The 21,252-nt window shown below is 36.8% G+C and overlaps 1 pseudogene across 1 annotated transcript; it reads left to right on the top strand.

Moving 5' to 3' along the window:
- Positions 1-1,702: 1,702 nt before the first annotated feature.
- LOC309974440 (receptor-interacting serine/threonine-protein kinase 2-like) lies at positions 1,703-20,444 on the top strand (annotated as a pseudogene). The gene is made up of 9 exons: positions 1,703-1,875; positions 6,621-6,668; positions 6,894-6,999; positions 9,622-9,777; positions 9,892-9,949; positions 10,147-10,176; positions 17,603-17,760; positions 18,841-18,890; positions 19,731-20,444. The product of its transcript is annotated as a receptor-interacting serine/threonine-protein kinase 2-like (transcript).
- The last annotated feature ends 808 nt before the right edge of the window (positions 20,445-21,252 follow it).

Below are 21,252 nucleotides of genomic sequence, written 5' to 3'. Positions count from 1 at the left end.
TCTGAAAACTTTTAGAATCTTCTCTTTATTCTTAGTGTTCTGATCTTTTTAATGGTGTGCTTTAACATAGGTCCTTTTTCAGTCACTGTGGGTAGCTGGTGGGTCCTTTAAATATGAACATCTTTGTCTTTTGGTCCTGGAAGAAATTCTTGAATTATTATTTTGATCATTTTCTCCCTTCTTAATTTTTGTTCTCTTTCTCTAGAATTCTGTTTGTAAACTGACTGGATGAATGAATGAATGAATGGGAAAAGTTTTCTGAGCACTCTTTGTAGCAAAAAGCTTATTAAGGAATGAACCACAGATTATCAGACCATATCTTTAAAGCTAAGTATTTCATTTTAAATTATCAAATTTTAAAACACACTCTTTCATTACAGCTTCCATTTATTGTAAAATGTAACACTGCTACTCTCATTTCAGGCAATACAAAAATACAGGAAGCACTGATTTTCTGTAGGCAGAAATCCCTGATTGAAGTCAGGCATTCCCTATTACTTTTGCTTTAGAATTCATTAAATGCCTAGCATGGACTCGGTATTGTGTATAATACTTGCACCACACTTTGCAAAATAGCCATTTCAGGTGTAGAAAAGTGTTTGTTTAAGGTAAAAAGATCTTTGCAGTCTTTTTTGGTTGGCATTAAACACCGCATTCTTCCCAGATCTATAAGAAAGAAATGTTTGCAGTCTTACCTGGAATCAAGGGAGGGACTCTCTCAAGGTTACTTTTCAATCTCTGTCTGTAATTATGGACGTCAGGAGAGAAAAAAAAAAAGTCAGAAAAATAGGTACCTAGTAGAGAAGCACTCAACAGGAACTAAACACCTGAACGTTTAGACAGGATTAAACTCTGACAGGGCTTATCAGCCACCCCCACACGACTGAAGTAGTTGCAAGTGAGGTTAGACTGGAGTCCAGATAAGCAAGTGAATCTACACCCCTACCTGACTCACCGGGCTGAGAAGCGCGGAGCCCTAGTAAGTCACCACCGCAGGTCCTCAAAGGGCTTTCCGCGCAGGAAATGGCAGCTGCCACACCCACCCCGCTACCCCTGTCTGGTGTTTGGCGACTCCCGGAAGACGCCCCGATGGGACCAGGGGAGATTCCTCCTGGGTGGGAGGGTCCGCTGACTGAGTGTGAAGCTGCGGAGAGGAAATTTCCCCACAAGAAAACCTTTCCAACCTTGTGGGTTGGGGGGAGAGAAGACAAATTGAGCGCCCCTGGCTCACTTCCCCACTCCCAAGCCCCCGCCCGAGCCCCGCCGGTGTGGCACACGTCGTCTGGTCGCCACAAGGCGGAGATCTCGGGCCTGAGGCCGAGGCCGGAGCCTTGCTGGGAGGATCGCGGGCCAGTGGCCCTCATCCCCGCCTCGGCATCCGCCGCTGACGTCGCGTGAGAAGTCTGGGGAGGGAGGAGCTCCGAAAGGCGGGCTCGGGTGGCTGGCAGCGCCTGGGAGGGCCAGGTCGGAGAGAGGAAGCTCCTCCCCTGTGCGCCCCGCCGCCGCAGAGTTGACCAGTCCGCTCCGGCTCCGGATAAGCAGCGGCTTGGCGTGGGCTGCGCGGAGAATGGACGACCTCGTGACCTCATGTCCGGCAGGCTGTAGGGCCTGCCGAGCCGGCTCGCGCAGGGGGTGGAGCCGCGGGAGCGGCGGGCACTTCCGGAATCGATCGGCTGCTTGAGTGCCCGCGCCACCCGCTACCATGAACGAGCAGGCCATCTGCAGCGCCCTGCCCACCATCCCGTACCACAAGCTCGGCGACTTGCGCTACCTGAGCCGCGGCGCGTCCGGCACCGTGTCTTCTGCCCGCCACGCAGACTGCCGCGTTCGGGTGGCCGTGAAACACCTGCACATTCACACCCCGCTGCTCGACAGGTAGGGCGCCCTGGCGGCTCCACCGCGGAGCCCCGAAATCTGCGTTCCCCACCCCACTGGCTCTAACCCCCGGCAAGCGGGCTCTGAAGCCCAAGCGACGGTGACCACTTGGGATCGGCCGCACACCTCGTCACCTCTAGGCAGCCGTTCAACGCTTGGGCTAACATGGTGGGGAGAGCAGGCTTCTCTGGAGATGCAGCAATCACGCTTCTTTTCACTGCCCTCTCCTTTTTTTCTTACTCCTGGGCCTCCTTTCTCCAGACACCAAAAATCAGCAATCACAGCCCAACTCTAAACGTCCTCTTTATTGAAGTTGGGTTCTATTTGCTTTGTTTTTCCCTTTTTTTTTTTTTCTTTTTTGAAGTCGAATTCTAGGGCTGCACTGCCCAATAGGTAGCTCTTAGCCATAGGTGGCTATTAACTTTTTTTTAAAGTGGCTCTTAGAAAATTTCAAATTGTATATGTGGTTCACATTATATTTTTATTGAACAGCACTGCTGTAGAGTCTGGGACGTTTTGGTTTGGGCTTTTTGTTGTTTTTGGTTTACACATGTAGGCATGAAAGTTTAGATATCAAACTCAATTTAGTTTCTCCTCTTACCGTCACAGGGAAGGAAGACTGTCTCTAGAGGAAACTTGTATTATTTTTGCTAACAATAAACTGAAATCAGAAAGCTGTTAAATGACCAAAACTTTTGAATGTCTCTCCCATCCTGGAACAAGTTTAGTGCAATGTCCAGATTTCAAGGGAAGGCTAGATTAGTTCCTGTTTCCAGAAAAACCTTTCAACCGTATATATTAATCAGTGAGTCTAGTCACTAGTCTTGTGTATTTTCCTTCCAATAGGAATTTAACTAGGCCCTGCATTCAATTCTTAGTGAGTTAACATCCATGACTGCAACATTCTCCTCTCCTCCCCCTATATCTAAAGTGAAAATACATCATGCTAGATGCCTGATTAGCTAGAGGCTGTCAGTATCCAACAGCAGATAAATTCCTCAGCTTCAGCCCTGCTAATGGTATTGACTTTCATCTGCCTGTGGCTTTTACTTGCTCTCTTGCTATCAGGCTTGGATGGGCTAGATCTCACAGTAAGTTTGAGACACCTCTAGAAATTGTTCCCGCTTCTTGTGTACCATAATCCTGATTTCGTGATATACAGGGTATATTTACCCTGGGTCTTGAATTCTGTGGAGCAATTACTGGGAAATTATGTGTATGTAGTCAACTTTGAAGGGTGGTGGTTGATTAGAGAGGGTAGATGTATTTTAGAATCAACTATTAAAATATGTGGAAATCTAGCACTGATGGACTCCTTAGGTATTTTAAAGGAGATTGATCCTCCCATTTTGGATGCTGCTTCTCAAGATTTTAATTTATCTAAGTTTTGTGCCATTTGGGGCCAAGAAATGAAGGGAGTTCCCTCTCGTGCTCATTAACAATTTCATCATCTAAAATTCTTCACTAAATCGGGTAGGAAATTAATTCTGCCGTCAAAGACGCCATAAGGACCAGTGCAACACTCTGGCATTACTGCATCACATTTTTTCTTCCACTTGTTTCCTAGAATGTTAACATTAGCTGTATTTATGTAGTCTGAGCATAGGACTGGGCTCTGCAGTTGACTCACAGGGTGTCTTATGTCCTCACTTATGAAGTGGGAATAACAGATATATGTACTTCTTGGGCTCTGGTGTGGCTAATGTTTGCATTGTTCTTTGAGATCACAAAAGAAAACTAAGTTTATGTGCTGTAACATGTTCTTATTTTAGTGATTGGTGAATTATTCTCTGTAACCTGACTTTTGCCCATGAGAGGACCTTCCCCAGCAATCTCCCAACGCCTTATGAATAGGTGAGTCTGATAGGTTGTTCAAATACCTTGTGTAAACAGTGTAACTGTTTTGTAACTGAAATTTGTTATGGGTAATTTTGGTAATATGTCTGTAAAAGCTGTTTTACATTTTTATTTTTTTAATATAAAAACCTAGTTTTAAACTGTGTTGGCTTTTTCTGTTTTCCCACTCATTCTTCCTGAAATCTGACTTCAAGAATTTTCCTTCTCTGATTAAGCAGTGAGTGGAAAAAACAAAGGCTTTAGCGTCCCACAATTGCAATTCAAATCTGACTCCAAATCTGCCACTTATTGTTGGCATGACCAATAGAAATTATTAATTTATGTGAGCCTTCGTGCTCTCATATATAAAGTAGGGATAATGAAACCAACTGTAGTAAAGTGGCCAACAAATAATAGGATCACAAGAGAAGGAAGAATGCATCATACTCTTCATGGGAGGGGGAATTAGTACATTAAGTATCAATAAGACATCCCCTAGCATGCCCTCTCTATAATTCTTTCTCAGAGTATCCAGGAACCTTCCCAGCAAAGGTGCTACTCAATAACTGTCTTGTTGACCTACATTTCATGAGGCAAATACAGACGTGTTTCAGCTTAGGAAATATAAATTTAATTAAAGCAGGTCTCACAAACTGGTAAAATGGGTTGCCTCACAGTTGGGATATTAAGTGGCTGAAGAGCAGGGAGAAGAAGAGAAACTCTTTTATGCATTCTTGTAATTCTTGAATTTTGAAACATGTAAGTATATTACCTCTTCAAAACATAGATGACTAAGATGTTTCTGCTTTATTTTGCTTATTGTTTGTTTTTAAAGGAGGCTTCATAGTCTGGTCTGGAATGTCTGTTGCTTTTCTTATTTCGGCAGCCATTCATCAAGAGCTTGGGTGGTTTAAGCACCAACTAATCATCATTGTTTACCTAGTAAGCTTCTCCTAGAGACAGTTCTCTTTCTATTACTGCTGCTACCAATACCAAACCATCCATGGAAAAAAATTGGTGACAAATGCAGTTCCCTTCATATATAGGTACACACACACATACGTACACACACACATACATACACACACATATACACATATATATATGTATATACCTCCCTTAGTCAATCAGGTCAATCAGTCAGCCACCAGAGCCTGGGTATTCTATTCAGCTAGTGTTTTTCTTTCTATTTACACTGCAACCTTTATAGTTTCAGACTCTCATTGCTTCACATCTTAACTAGTATTATAATCTTCTAATACCTGGCTTTCAAACTCTACCTCCTTCTGCTGATCCTACACCTTGCTGCCAAGTTAATCCTCCTAAAAGTTTGTTCCACTCCTGTCACTCCTGTGCTCAATAACCTGTAGTCACAACTCAGTGACTACCAAATCAAGTGTAAATGCTCTCACCTGGCTTTAAGGCTCTGAGATGAGGCCCTACCCTACCCTATTCACCTCACTCCCTTTACACACGCTGTTACACATCCTGATTCATATTAAACAATTTGTCATTTTCCAGATATAGCCTGTACTTTAACTTTCTTGAGTTCATTTGATACACATCTATTAGACAAATTCTGTGTGCCAGGTACTGTTCCAGATCCTGGGGAGACACAGATGAAAAAGAAAGGCAAAATCTCTCCCATCTTGGAGAGGGACCACATATCTTGGATGCCCTTTTTCCAGTGGTTGAAATTCTATCCATCCTTAAGGTACTGTTGACATCTCTCTCTAAAGGCTGTAGCAACTCCCTTAGCCCAGATTTACTAGTTCTCTGAGCTCCCTATATTTATTTATTTATTTGCTTGCTTATTTACTTGTTTTTGATGGCGCTTATCATATTCTGCCTTATATTTTAAGTATTTGGTTTTCTTTTTTTGCTTTTCTTATTTTTTAACTTTATTGAGGAATAATTGACAAATATAATCGTATATATTTAAAGTGCAAAACATGATTATTTGCTATACATATACATCATCATGTAATAATTACCAATATCAATATAATTAACACATCCAAAGACATACAAGTGACCAATAGGTATATGAAAAGGTGCTCAACATCACTAATCATTGGAGAAGTGTAAATCAAGACCACAGTGAGTACTTATTTTTCTTAAAAAGATTTCTTAAAAAGATTTCTTATTTTCTTAAAAAAGATTTCTTAAAAAGATTTCTGGACAGTTTGAGGTCATAGACTATGTGTTTTGTTTTTTGGTTTTTTTAAACTTACTAGTCTCCATAATGCTGAGCACAGTTCTTTATTCATAATAAATGTTCAATATTTATTTGTTTTATGAATGAAAAATCAAATGAACCTGGGATCCAGAGTTAGCCCAGGGATCCATTCTAAGCATTTACCTGTTCTCAGTGTCCTTTTCCTGTGTTCCAGTATATAATTTCTAAGCATTATTGACCCTTATGCAACTATTATCATCTAGTCATTAAAATCTACAACATTTAAGTGTTTTAATATTCAGGATATTTAGAAAATTTTTACATGGTATGCAGCCATAAAATTTAATATAATAGTCTAATCAAATTTGATCATTTTAATACAACATAAACTTAACGTAATTAGTTAAAGCACCTATCATTCTAATATAGACTTTATAAACTTAAACATGGTATTCTTTCCCTTTCCTGAGAAGAGTACAATAATCATCTGTATGTAGCACTTTTTTCTGTCAGTGGCTTATACAGGTATTTTGGTCTCTAAACAGACCTATGGAATATATAGGGTAGATATTATCCCAACTTTAAACACGAAGAAACTAAGAGAAGCTGCATAATTTACATGAGGTCAAAAGCTAATGAATGAAAAAATCCAGGATTAATTAATATTTATGGGCTTGATAATTATGTATTTTTCCTTACTTTGAAATAATTATACATTTTCTTTCTTTAGTGAAAGAAATGATGTCTTAAGAGAAGCTGAAATTTTACACAAAGCTAGATTTAGGGGCTTCCCTGGTGGCGCAGTGGTTGAGAGTCCGCCTGCCGATGCGGGGGACGCGGGTTCGTGCCCCGGTCCGGGAGGATCCCGCATGCCGCGGAGCGGCTGGGCCCGTGAGCCATGGCCGCTGAGCCTGCGCGTCCGGAGCCTGTGCTCCGCAACGGGAGAGGCCACAGCAGTGAGAGGCCCGCGTACTGCAAAAAAAAAAAAAAAAAAAAAAGCTAGATTTAGTTACAGTCTTCCAATTTTGGGAGTTTGCAATGAGCCTGAATTTTGGGGAATAGTTACTGAATACATGCCAAATGGGTCATTAAATGAACTCCTACATAGGGTAAGTATTATACATTTTCAGTCGTTATAATTCTGTTATTCAACCTATATAGTACTTTCGTTTTACAAATGATCAGATTATTTAGGGATATATAGATGAATCAAAATAAGAATAATGAAAAACTTCACCATTTATGGCTTCTTTTGTGTTGTTAAAAATACTGTGGGGCTTCCCTGGTGGCACAGTGGTTGAGAGTCCGCCTGCGGATGCAGGGGACATGGGTTCGTGCCCCGGTCCGGGAGGATCCCACATGCCGTGGAGCGGCTGGGCCCGTGAGCCATGGCCGCTGAGCCTGCGCGTCTGGAGCCTGTGCTCCGCAACGGGAGAGGCCGCAACGGTGAAAGGCCCGGGTACCGCAAAAAAAAAAAAAAAAAATACTGTGGAGTCAGAGCCTGCATTCTAAGTGACCTAGATTATTTTGCTTAGGTTACTGTTCCTGAGTTTTACATTGAATTCGAATATCCACATGTATATATATGTAAGAGAGGAACAGGAGAGAGAAAAGATAAACTCGGCACACCATACAATTTATTGTTAGTTTAAGCCAGATTTCATTTTATGTTAAAGACAATGTAGGGTTCAAATTAAATGTTAATAATACCAGTTCATAAAGTTCTGAATTAATAGACCAAATAAATCTGAGTATCAAATACATGAGCTTTTCCAATAATAGACAATGGCATGAGCCATGTACCTTTTTCCCAAGGTATCAGTTATCTGGCTTTAATTGTGAATCCCATCAGTAAACAAATATGGCCCGGTTGTGGGGGGTGTCCTCATTCTCAAAATATGTGTATCCATCTATTGTTGTTTGCTTGCTCTCATATTACTAAGATTATCTCTAGCCTGCAGTTTCTGTCAAGAAATATTTTTAAAGAACTCGGTCTCTTTTGTGAGGGGTGCTTTAGTTAAAACTGAGTAGTAACATAATCTGTAAAATCTAGTCACTGAACACTCCTAAATTCTGATACATCATAGTGATCTATAAGCAAACAAGAGAGAATGGGTGCCACTGTCACCACTCATGGAGTGACTTCTTCTTTATTTCGGGATACAACACATTCTGTTTGTGACAGGACCATCTGAAACAAGGGCAGAGTAAAGTAACTAGTGTCAGTGTATAAGATTTGTGTAACCAACACAGCAAGTAAGATACAAATACTAATTAAACACAGTTTCCTTTTGTTAAATGAGTATAAGCATAAATTCTAATGTTGTCTTCCCATACCCCAGCACCACAGTAGATGCTCTGGTACCCAAATTTGGAGCCCATTAGAAATTCTAGAGCCTCCTACAGGGGGATTGCTGACTCCTGGAAGGAATCATAAAATACATAGTGAGCACTCATCTACCTTCCTCTCCATGATCAAAAGCTTCCATATAGCACTATACTGCAGAGAGGCCTTGTTACTTCTTTAAACTATATAATTTTCAGAAAAAGTTACCTTTTTAAAGATTAAAAGATTCAGTTACTCAAGGGGATGGGAATCTGTGTAAACAAGAGGAAGTAATGTTGAACATTTGTGTTTTGTGTTTCTTTTGGTGTCCTGTATTATTAGGTCAGGATTTATCTTGAAGCACGTTCCCCCAACCTCACAAAAGATTGATGAAAAAAATCAAAATACTATGTAAAGACAAGTATTTTGAGCCACTCCCCTGCCAAGTTAGTTAATCAATGAACTATAAGCTGACCCATCTGCAGAAAAAAAATTCTTAAGAACAGTTTTGAGCTCAGTGGAAGCATACTTTTTCATATTATTTAGTAAAATGTACCCAGTGGCATGGTCCCTGATGATTCATGGTTGGATATTCCCAAATTATCTAATTTTTCTGAGTATGTTCATTCTCCTGGGAAGCTGTATTAACTTTTATGTTCAGAAAACATTTAAGAAAGTTCAGATGACTGTCACTTGTAAGTACCAGGAAATAGAAAACATTACATTTTTAATGTTTCTATGTTATATATACTTAGAAATGAAGATGATTTTTGTCTCCTTCACAAAAGCAAAACTCCCAAATGCTAATTTTTCAAGCTGAAATGCAAGTAAATATATGATTTAAAAATATGAAGTATTAATGCTTAGTAAGTAAATATATTACGGTCATAATTTTAATTGATGCAGTGGTTATCATCGTAATCAAGTATGGTTTTATATTAATAGGAGATTTAAAATATAAATTTTGAATAGAAACAAATTGTGTGTGTGTGTGTGTGTGTGTGTTTACATTCATGGGCACAAGTTATTTGATAAGAAGCCATAGAATGGGAAGATGGGTATGAGTATAAATATATGTCTGGGTATTATACAGATAAAAAAATAATTTAAAACTGTCTCAACTGAAGAAAGACCCCATACCATGTAGTTGCATTACCAGTATAAACTAAAAGGAAATATCAGTACTGTAAAGTCATTATTTTCTCTAATAATTGAGGAAAGTAAGATACAAGGATGTTAAATAATGTCAAATTGATAATATAACAAAATGAGTATTTTTTGCCCTGAATTTAGTTATACCAGATATTTAGTTTAATACTATATTTCCTCATGGAATATTTCATTTTCTAAGTGGAAATAAATTTGGCCACTAATTTTAGTTTTGTTTCTTTCCACATATATGAAGAAAAATGAATATCCTGATGTTCCTTGGCCATTAAGATTTCGTATTCTGCATGAAATTGCACTAGGTGTAAATTACCTGCACAATATGAATCCTCCTCTACTTCATCATGACCTGAAGACTCAGAATATCTTATTGGATAATGAATTTCACGTTAAGGTAGTTACTTTTTTTTAAAAAAAAGCTTATCTGCATCCTTGTGTTTAATAGTTTTAAAGACTTTTTAGTTATTTCTTCTATCTTACCAATTTAATATCTCTGCCTTTTCCATAGCCCCTAATTCAGTGCCACTTCTTCGTGCTGCAGTGAGTTAGTTATTCCTAGACTACAGACATTGGTAAAATTATGGTTCAAAATACAGTCATTCTGTTCTTAATTTAAATTGTCAATTATACCTTTGTTAACTTTTCATTTTGAAATTATTATAGATTCATAGATGGTTGCAAAGATAATACAAAGGAGTCCCATGTACCCTTCACCCAATTTCTGCCAGTGGTTACATCACATATAATTATAGTACTATTTCAGGACCAGGAATTTGGCATTGGTACAATGCATGTATATAGTTCTGTATCACTTTATCATGTGTAAATTTGTGTAACCACCACAGCAATCAAGATATAACACTACTCTGTCACAAGAAAGATATCACTTATGCTACCCCTTTATAGTCATACCTTCTCCCCTCCATCATACCTAACTACTGTCAACCACTAACCTGTCTTCCATCTCTGTAATTTTGTCATTTCGAGAATACTATATGAATGGAATCATACAGTGTGTGATATTGTGAGACTGCTTTGTTCACTTAGCATAATGCCTTTGAGATCCATTTAAGTTGTTGCTTGTGTCAACAGTTGGTTCCTTTTTCACTGGTGAATAGTATTCCATGGTATGGGTGTACAAAAGTTGTTTAACCATTCAGCTGTTGAGAGATATTTTGGTTATTTTTAGTCTTTGGCAATTACAATAAAGCTCCTATGAACAGTCCTGTGCAACTTTTTGAACAAATGTAAGTTTTCATTCCTCCTAGATGAATGCCCAAGAGTGTAACTGCTTGGTCATATGGTAAGCATATGTTTAGCTTTTTAAGAAACTACCTAGCTACTTGCCACAGTGGCTGTACCGTCGTATATTCCACCAGCAATGTATGAAAGACCCAGCTTTTCTGCACCCTCACCAGCATTTGGTATTATCATAGTTTTTTATTCTAGCATTCTAATAGATGTATAGTGATATAGCACCATGGTCTTAATTTTCATTTACCTATAATGTTGAATATTGTTATTTATTTATTTGCCATCTCTATATCCTTTTCAGTGAAACATCTCTTCATATCTTAAGACCATTTTCTACTTGGATTCTTTGCTTTTATACTATTGGGTTTTAAGAGTTCTGTATATTTTTTAGATATAAGTCCTTAATCAGATATGTAGTTTGCAAAAATTTTCTGCCAATCCAAAGTTTGTTCTTTTCCTCCTTTTAACAGGGTCTTTCACCGAGCAAAAGTTGTAATCTATTTCTTTTATGATCATGCTTTTGCTGTCATGTCTAAGCACTCTTCACGAAGCCACAGGTATTGCAGATTTACTTCTATGTTATCTTCTAAAAGTTCCATAGATTTATGTTTTACATTTAAATCTGTGATCTGTTTTGAATGAATTTTTTGCATAAAGCATAAGATTTAGATACCTAAAGGCACCAGAGCAGTAGTGATTTCAGTTACCCTATATGTAACTGATGACAGCAAATAAAAAGTAGTTGCTGAGAAATTAATACTAAATGTAACTCACTTTATTTTTACATAGTATTTTGCTGCACTTCAAATAATATACATAATTGAAGATTATTATAAGTATCCAAAAATGTTCAAATAAGTAATAAGGAAGTTGGAACAATAGAAAAATAAATATAAAAAGTGTGAGAAAAGTTAAGTGAAAAAATAAACCTTTATTGAAGGCACTCCCTCTGCCTAGAATAAAATGGAAGGAAAAGGAAGAGAGAAGCAAGCTGCTGCCTCAATACTACTTAAAAAAAAGAGACAAATCTATTCCATCAGTTATAGAACCATACAGGTAGAAGTGACCTATTCTAGTCCCCTAATCAGCTAGTCCTCTGAATCCTCACTACAACAATCCCTCATCTCCCAAGGCAGTTACCCTGTGACAAGAGAGTGTTTAAGCTCCGTAACTGAATGACTGTGACTTTTTTTTATACGATCAGTCAAAACTCCTTCTCTGTTGCTTCCACTCATCGGTCCTAGTGATAAAGTGAGTTCAAAGTCCAATTTTATTTCCACCTGACAGTGCTTCTGAGATTTGAAGTTAGCTATAATCCCCTTACTTCTCACATACACTTTTCCCTTATACACATCTTTAGTTTCTTCAGCCAATTTCCTTATTACATAGGTTTTAATCCCGGGTGCTATCTAGATGCATCTGTGTTTAAATCTCTCTTAAATTTTGATCCTCAAAACTAATCCAAATACCCATATATACCTAACACAAGTTTGTGTGGCCAACACATTAGTGAGGTCAAACAAACCAAAATGTCAGAGTTTGGAGCAGAGAAAGGTTTATTGCAGGGCCAAGCAAGGAGAAGAGGTAGCTCATGCTGAAAAAACCCTAACTACCCAAAGGGTTTCAGCAAAGCATTTTTAAAGGCAAGGTGAGGAAGGGACACACCTTGGGTATGTGGTCAGCTCTTGCACAAATTCTCTGATTGGTTGATGGTGGTCATTCCTTAGGTGCTAGAAGGTCTGGGGATTACATGCCCATGATCATCAAGTAGTTAATTTCTTCCATTTGTTGGTGGTTTTAGCATCTGAAAAACTCAGGAAATAGGCATCAGATACTATTATCTAGGTACTTTAGAGAGGAGCTAAAGCAGTAGATATGTGGGGGGAGGTCTGTTCCAGGAAGGCCTCATAGGGTCCTGGTCAGTTACACCCTTGATGTGGTGTGATAAATGTAGAATCGTCCTTAAATACTTTACTTCGTATTCATAGTTCCTCACTAATTCGTCTTTTGGGGGGCAGTCCTATAACAACATTCAAGTTGGGCTCAGTGTCAACAAAAAACACTGAGAGGTTTTCTTTCTTTCTTTTTTTTTAATGTATTGTTACTTAAGTCATGTCTCCTTGTCATGTACTTCACAGGATATTTTCTGGACATCATCAAAGTTTATCTTGTTAGATTTGGGTGATAACTTCAGCTCTTAAGACCTTTTTGAATGTTTTTTCTGTAGTCCAAGGATTTTTAACTTTGTCCTCCAGCTTTGTGTCATCTTCAAATTTAATTAGCTGCTTTTTTGTATCTTCAAGTCATGATTAACTATTAAGCAGTACAGAGCTCAAATCAGAGCTACACAACATGGTCTGAAAACCTCCTTTCAGGTCAATATCAATCCTTCTATTAATTAGGGCTTTTGGAGAATAAGCATTCATTTTGTTTGGAATACTCCTAAAAGAGCTGTTATACAGCCCATATTTCTCCATTTTTTTCCATTAGAATATTACAAAAGTCCTTGCTTGACTGCTTTCCGAGGTGTCCTTGTTACCAAGTCCAAGTTCATACTGCTCACTGCAGGACAGGGCCAGTAAATCAACAGACGAGGTGTTGGGGCAAGGAATAGCAACTTTATTCAGAAAGCCGGTAGACCAAGAAGATGGTGGACTAGTGTCCCAAAGAACCACCTTACCCCAGCTAGAATTCAGACTAAAAGGGGAGAGGGTGTGGTTGGTTGTTGCAAATTTCTTGGACTCCTTTGTTCTTGCAGCAGTCCATGTAGGTCAGATCTTGATGTTCCTGTAAACGTCCAACAAGACAAATGTAATTGTCTGTTCTGTAACTTTTTATCTCTGTATGAATAGAAAAGTGTTATACCCTTAAAGGTCAGAGCCTTGAGAATGGGCTGTCTTGTATATTTCAGGCTATAGGCAACATTCTTAACTTGTAGCAAAAGCAATAGAATACGAAGGTTAAAGTAAAAGAAACAGATCCAATATGGAGTCAGATTTATTCTTCCTTGTTACATACTCATGACTTACTCCCTTTCCTTTTCTTCCTCATTATCAGAGTGGCTTTCCCTGACAACCCGCCTAGTTCCTCTGTATCCTCATACCTTGATTAATGCTTCTCCATAGTATTTTTCACCATCTTACAAAACATTTTTTATTAATATGTTTATTGACCGTCTTCCCCAGTTATAATATAATAAGCTTCACAAAGACTAAAATGTAGTCTGTTTTATTCACTGCCACCTGCTTAGCATATGCCGTATAGAAGCATTCAATAAGTAGTTGTTGAATGAACAAATGAATGAATTCCAGATCCTCTATATATACCCGATAGGTCTGATAATTTAATAGTCAAGGATATTATTAAAGTACCTCAGAATGTTTTATAATATACAAACTGTTTTAACGTTTACTCTTTGACAGTAGTCCTACTGACAAAAAAGGAAATGAAGTCTGTCATTCCTTTATTAAGTATTTGTGGAGCAACAGTGTTGTGCTAGACATCCCAAGTACTTGGGATATGTCGCATGAAGTCTGAAATTGATCACTGGGCTAATATAATTTTTCATTAGTTCTTTCTGGCTCTTTTATCAATTACTCATAAAGTAACCCTTTCATTACATTTTTAAACCTGGGATTAAGGGTAGTCTCTGCCAATATATAGATTTGCAAAATCAATATTATTTTCCCTTTTTAAAAATCAGAATGACATCTGCTTTTCTCGTATCCTGTAATACCTCTCCATCACCATGGAGGTATTTGCAAGTATTCTAACTAAACCTGAAATATATGTAAAATGACCTGAGATTTGTCCTTTATAAACTTTTCAACCTCCTTGGACTTTATTTTCTTCATCTCAGTCCAGAAACTATTCTTGATACAGGAAACAGAAGCAAAGTAATAGGTGATGATGATCCCTACTTTCTCTTTTTCATTGATCAGTAGGGTAGCCATGGTCTTTCTTTGAAATAAATAGAATTTAAAATAGTTTGGCTTTGTGTGTTTTTTTAACTTTTATTAGCTTTAACACATATAAAACTGTGACCTAATACTATTCTTATAAATTATGATACTCTTTTATATGCATCCTGTGTGTCTCTACTTTTTATTTTATAAATGTCCCTTAAAAGTCAAAGTTTATCAGTGACTCATGAAAAAGTAACAGTTACCTGATCTACCTATCTTCTTGGAAGGGCCTTTAAATGAAGTGCAAAAAATCTTTTAAAATACTTAATGAAATTAAATGGAAACACACCTTGCTACAGTTTTTTGAAGTAAATTTTTATACTGGAATGCTAACCAGAAGCATAGTATCTAAAAGAAAAATATACTACCAATTAAGATCAACCAGGACTTTTCTACTTTAAAAAGAATACATTCAATTTGTTTATCTGCTGGTCAGTATCAATTAGTGCACCTTAAATACAAATGAACCTGTGGTAGGCTTATTTGAAATAAATGTTTATATGTACCATGTTTGATTTCTCAGCTATTCTGTCCATCATGTGTGGAACTTCTAAGAATACTTAAAGTTATTCCTCATAGCTTCTTACTGATAACTTTATAAATTTACAGACATGGATAGTATTATATAAATGAAAATAGCTATTCTGGTAGGGTAATAAGATTATGGATGATTTTTATGAATAGTGTGTTTTAATTTCCTCTAGTTTTTTAATCTTTTTTTAAATTGAAGTATAGTTGATTTACAATATTATGTTAGTTTCAGGTGTACAGCAAAGTGATTCAGTTTTATATATTTTTCAGATTATTTTCCTTTATAGGTTATTTTGAGATACTAAATATAGTTTCCTGTGCTAATACAGTAAATTCTTGTTGCTTTTATCATCTTTTTTAGCTAAAAAGAACCTTTACCTTTGAAATGCATGTTAAGATCTTGTATAGAATAGAAAAGTTCCTATCCTCTGTCTTCATTGCTGAATGATACCAGGACCCTCAAGAAATCATGGAACTTGTATTCCTCTCATCATATTCTTCACTTTTTTTTCTTCTCTGGAAGATCCTGGTGTTTGTAATAGAGAAGGGGGACAAATATGGTTCCATGTGAAAGCCAAACTAAATTAGCTGATAAAGGGAATTCTGATTAAGTTTTCTAGGTGAGATTTAAGAACATAGATGACCTTAGGTGAAGTGAAAGGAGCACATAAGGAAGCAAGCTCAGAATACATTTTCTCCAGCACTGTATTCAAACCAGTATTTAGCCCAGTAGTTTGCAATTTGTGGGTCAGGTATAAGATGGACCACATCCCAGTTTTTGTGTTTTTTTTTTTTAACATTTCTCACTGTGGCACAGAAATAAACTTTGCTTCTCATAGTGATGCTTATTATCCTAGCACATGTGCAGCTGGAGTACTGTTTTTGCTTTTAGAGAATGAGTGGGAGGAATAAGAGTTTGTAGTGGCAAGTAGAAGTAAGTAGGATATACGGTGCCCCAGAGTCTTAATACCACCTCAAAGTGTATTAAAGGCCCAGAAACTATGTACTGTGCTTATTAGTATTGTATGAATAAGAGCAATCTTTAGAGGCTTATTCCCATGTACAAAACATTAATAATACTAATACACAGGGGTCATTTACTACGTGTCAGATACTGTTCTGAGTCCTTCACTTAGAATAACTAGTTTAATATCCTCAGTACAACCCTGTGTTATGTTATTATCCCCAGTTTAAAGATGGGTAATCTGAGGCACAGAGAAATTAGAAAACTTGTCCAAGGTTGCACAGCTAATTAAGGGGTAGAAGTGGAATGTAAATCTAAGTAATCAAGGCTCTAGAACCCATGTTCCAGAACACATATTATATTGCCTTTAGAAATCAATCCAGCTTATCTTCATGTAGTGGCACCATGTTTCCTCTTGGTCTTTTCTAATTATTTTTCTTAGACTTACCCTTTTATTATGATACTGTATGAAAGATTCATATAGGCTACCCCCTCCCTTTTTGGAGTGGGGCCATAATTTTTTTAATCTCAAATTCATCTAAACACTAAATAACTTATTTCTTCTCTTAAAGCTAGTGAACATTTTAAGAGTTAAATGATTGAACCACAAATGGTGTGCTGGATAGAGCTCATTCCACTCTGTTGACTCCTAAATTGTGCCTTGTGAAGATCTAAGTGATTTAAATTAAATGTCTTCAGAGTTTTCCTATACTCTTTTGTTCACTAAATATTGTTTCTGTTCTTACATTTTTGTCTCCCTTTAAAAAAAAAACATTGGAACGTTTTCATACTTAGTTATAAGATATTGTGTATTGATAGTATCTGCACAAAATTTACAAGTGAAGTAAAACTGTAAAGGACATATCAAAAGTACAGAATGTTTGTCACTGATAATGCTTTAGGCACTCCTTGTCATGGACATAAATATGTTTTATATGCTAACTATACTATTGTTAACAGATATTCTTTTAGTGGTAGGCATAAATCATATAATAATGAGTTATACTATATTGGAATTTTACTTATTTCCAACTTTAAGGATACTATTTTTAGCACATTATAAATAAGAACATATAAACCTGAGTTGTAAACAATACCCAGTGACAATCGTATTAGATATGACTAGTTTAGCAGTTTTGTGAGGTATAGGTAAATTTTGAAAGCACATGATATAAAGCTACTTGTCACAAAAAGTGAAGTGTATATACTCATTCAGAATAAAAGGCAAAAATACTCCTGTTTAAGTTTTCAAAACTTAGTCTCTTTTAAAATTTGTAATATTATGCTGAACTTCAAGTCAGTTTATATTGCTTTTAGAGTTGTTGGGTTCAGCACTATGGAATCCAATTTGTTAAGAAACTAATAGACTATTATAGAAATACAATATTAATATATATAGCATTTACTCTGGTCTCATGTCTAAATATAATAAATATAAACAAAAACAATTCTTGAACTTTTTTAAAGAGAAAATTTAAAAATTCAATTACTCTTTTCCCTTCCAGATTGCAGATCTTGGCTTATCAAAATGGCGCATGATGTCCCTCTCACAATCACAAAGTAGTAAATCTGCACCAGAAGGAGGGACAATTATCTATATGCCACCTGAAAACTATGAACCTGGACAAAAATCAAGGGCTACTATCAAGCATGATATATACAGGTACAGCATGTTACTTTTGCTCAGAGTTAACCTTGTCTAAAAAACAAGATTAATCAATCCGAATTTTGAAGCTACATTTTAAAAGTATGATTTTTATGCTTCTCTCATAAGTGTGGTGAAAATAAATTAGAGACAGTGGTTAATGTTTTTCATATTAAAGATGCCTTGCTTTGGGAGTTCCCTGGTGGCCTAGTGGTTAGGATCCTGGTTTTCACTGCCGTGGCCCAGATTCAGTCCCTGGTCAGGGAACTGAGATCCCACAAGCTGTGTGGTGCAGCCAAAAAAAAAAAAATTAAAAATTAAAAACGTGAAAATAAAGATGCCTTACTTTTTTTTTTTAATATTTATTTACTTATTTATTTGGTTGCAGCGGTGGGCTCCTTAGTTGCGGCACATGGGCTCCTGGGTTGCAGCATGCAGGCTCCTTAGTTGCAGAATGTATGTGGGATCTGGTTCTCTGACCAGGGATCAAACTCGGACCCCCTGCATTGGGAGCATGGAGTCTTAACCACTGCGCCACCAGGGAAGTCCTGATGCCTCGCCTTAAGCTACTTTTACATCCTTAAAAATTATTAAAGCATATCTTGTTGTCCTATCAATTTATAATATTCAAGGGTTTTTATCATATGTGACCTTGATAGGGGGAGGGAAACAGTGCAATTAACATTTAACACTACCAAAAGAGACAGTACTTACACCAGAAAAAGAGTCAATAGAATAGGGCTACATGAGACAGCCTTTTTTATTGCTCTTTATTTTGTGTGAATAATAGAATCATGTAATTAAAGGGCATAGCTTATCTAGGTGTTAAAGAATCATCCACAAGTTATCCTTGCCTATAACTTCAAGTTCTTATGACAGTAATTTCCTAATTTTTCAAATTGAATTAATTCCCTTTCAAAACAAAACTGTATATGAATATTCATCATCTTGGTTCTATATAGTGATTCTTTAAGCAGCATTTCACTACATTATTACTTTAAAAAATGGTATCTCACAGTCAGCTTTTAAAATCAGTACCATTTTAGTTTATTATGAATAGTTTATAAAGTACTATATGTATATTTTTATCTTAAACAGCTATGCAGTTATCACATGGGAAGTCTTATCTAGAAAACAGCCTTTTGAAGGTAAGTGTACTTTGACTTCCTTATTCTAGGTGACATCATATTGGTAAGTCATACTCAGAACTATCTGAATAAAGATCACTTATTTTAAATCTGCCTAACAGTCATTTTGTGGAAAACACACTAGAAAAACAACAATTTGTCATTGTGAATCCACTGTATGATGGAAAGTACTGGATTAAGGATCAGAAAAATGTGTAGATTCTTCTTGTTCTGATAGTAATTAACTCTATTATAAGCCACTAAATCTCTTAAGTCCTCATTTTTTTTATCTGCAAACTAAGAATTTTGAATTCTTATTTCTAAGATTCATTCCAGCTATAAAATCGTTTGTATGAAAATTTAACTAGTGCTTCTTCTAAAGACCAGCAAATACTGAAGAATACTTTTAAAATTTTCTGATAATATTGTCTCTTTCTTTATTTTGAGGTTCATTTAGGTCAGTTTGCTGTGTAACAACCTCAGAATCTCAGTAGTTTACAAACTAAACATTTATTTTTCATTCACATTGGGTTATTAGTTGCTGTGGCCCTTCTTGGCTCTGCTAGGTTCTGCTCAGCTCTGCTGAGCTCTGTTTTACTCTGCTCTCTTCATACTCCATTGGCCAAATCAAATCACATGGCCAAGCCCAGAATTAAAGAGGTGAAGATATAAACTCCTCCCACGAGAGGCAGCAAGTCTGGCAATAGCTGGGATCTAAATATTCCTTTGACAGAAAGGGAAGTAATGAATTATTCCTAAGATTTTAAGATTCCCTCATGTTCATTTGGTTGGCTTTAGAATGTATTTAATATATTAAATCATAATATATTTCTAATGAATGAAATATATTTGTTTTGACAGAAGTCACCAATCCTTTGCAGATTATGTATAGTGTGTCACAAGGACATCGACCTGACACTAATGAAGAAAGTTTGCCATTTGATATACCTCATCGAGCACTTATGATCTCTCTAATAGAAAGTGGATGGGCACAAAATCCAGATAAAAGACCGTCTTTCTTAAGTTAGTGTACAGTTTTAATCTGGGCCTTTTGAATTACAAAAATAACAAATACGCTGTAAATAAAATATTCCTTGAACAACTACGAAAGTTAGCTGACAAGCTCAAAGTTTTTTTTTTCTAATTCAAAGTTGTTTTTATTTTATGAGATGAGATTGAAGTGGTAAGGAGAGGCTGTTGACTATCATCATAAAAAGGTTAGAAATTTATTCCAAGTACAATGGAAAGCCATTAAAGTGAGTTTTTCAGGGAAATAACATGATTAAATTTAAGTTTAGGAGATATCACTCACTGCTATGTATAAAATTGATTGGAGAAGGGCCAGAGTAGAATTTCCAGACCAATCCTGGAGATCAAAAAATCAGATAGAATTAAGATTTATTTCAGAAGTAGAATGAATCATCACCTAAATGTAAACATAGAAGAAAATCTTCATGATCTTGGGTTAAGCAAAGAGCTCTTATATATGACATCAGAAACAAGACCTATTAAAAAAATTCTTTGATAATTGAACTTCAAAAAAATTGAAAAATTTTACACTTCAGAAGATGCTATAGAAAATGAAAAGACAAGCTGTAGACTGGGAATCTTCTTTCCAACTAAAAAAAGAAAACCAAATATATTTTCCATTCAAAACATATGTCTAGTGCTCATCAGCATTGTATTTAAAAAAATCAAAAGTTGCTATAATAATGGATTAACATCTTATCTCTTATCTCCCAGAACCATGTAATAGGGTGTGTGTGTGTGTGTGTGTGTGTGTGTGTGTGTGTGTATGTATGTGTATATATATGTACATATATGTGTGTATGTATTGGCTTGGCCAAAAAGTTTGTTTGGCTTCTTCTATAAGATCTTACAAAAACCTGTACAAACTTTTTGGCCATCCCAATACATATCTCCTTTGTCCCCAGTGCCACTTCCAAACTATAATTTCTTCTCCGTTCCCTAAAGACTCTAGCTCTTCTGAAGATCATGCCATTAGGCAGTACTTCTCTACAAACTTCCTGGTTTTTCCCTATTGTTCATTGCAGAACAATGGCTTTTGGCTTACTTACTTCTACATCCTGCATTGATCAGTGCTGCTGAATATTTGAGAGGAGCGCTCTGCGGATCTCTGGAGTTCTCTGTCTGTGTACTTCTCCTCTTTGGTGCTCTGTCCTATAAACTCTATCTGCCTCCGTCTACCCTAACTCCCAGCCCTGTGTCTTCAACTCTGAGCTTCCTCTGGGCCCTGCCTTACTTCTCTACCCTGTAGTATAGCTGGAAACTCTCCCAAGGCAGTAAGCTTGGGTAGTCAGGCTGTCATAAGGCTGACCTCAGTTGTTTCCTATCACTTAGAGATCACTGTCCTTTGTTGCCT

This window comes from Leucopleurus acutus (genome assembly GCF_964270905.1).
Source record: "Leucopleurus acutus genome assembly, chromosome: 17".
Classification (NCBI taxonomy): domain Eukaryota; kingdom Metazoa; phylum Chordata; class Mammalia; order Artiodactyla; family Delphinidae; genus Leucopleurus; species Leucopleurus acutus.
Note: the sequence above shows the minus strand (reverse complement) of the source record. Positions and strands in the feature narration are given on the sequence as shown.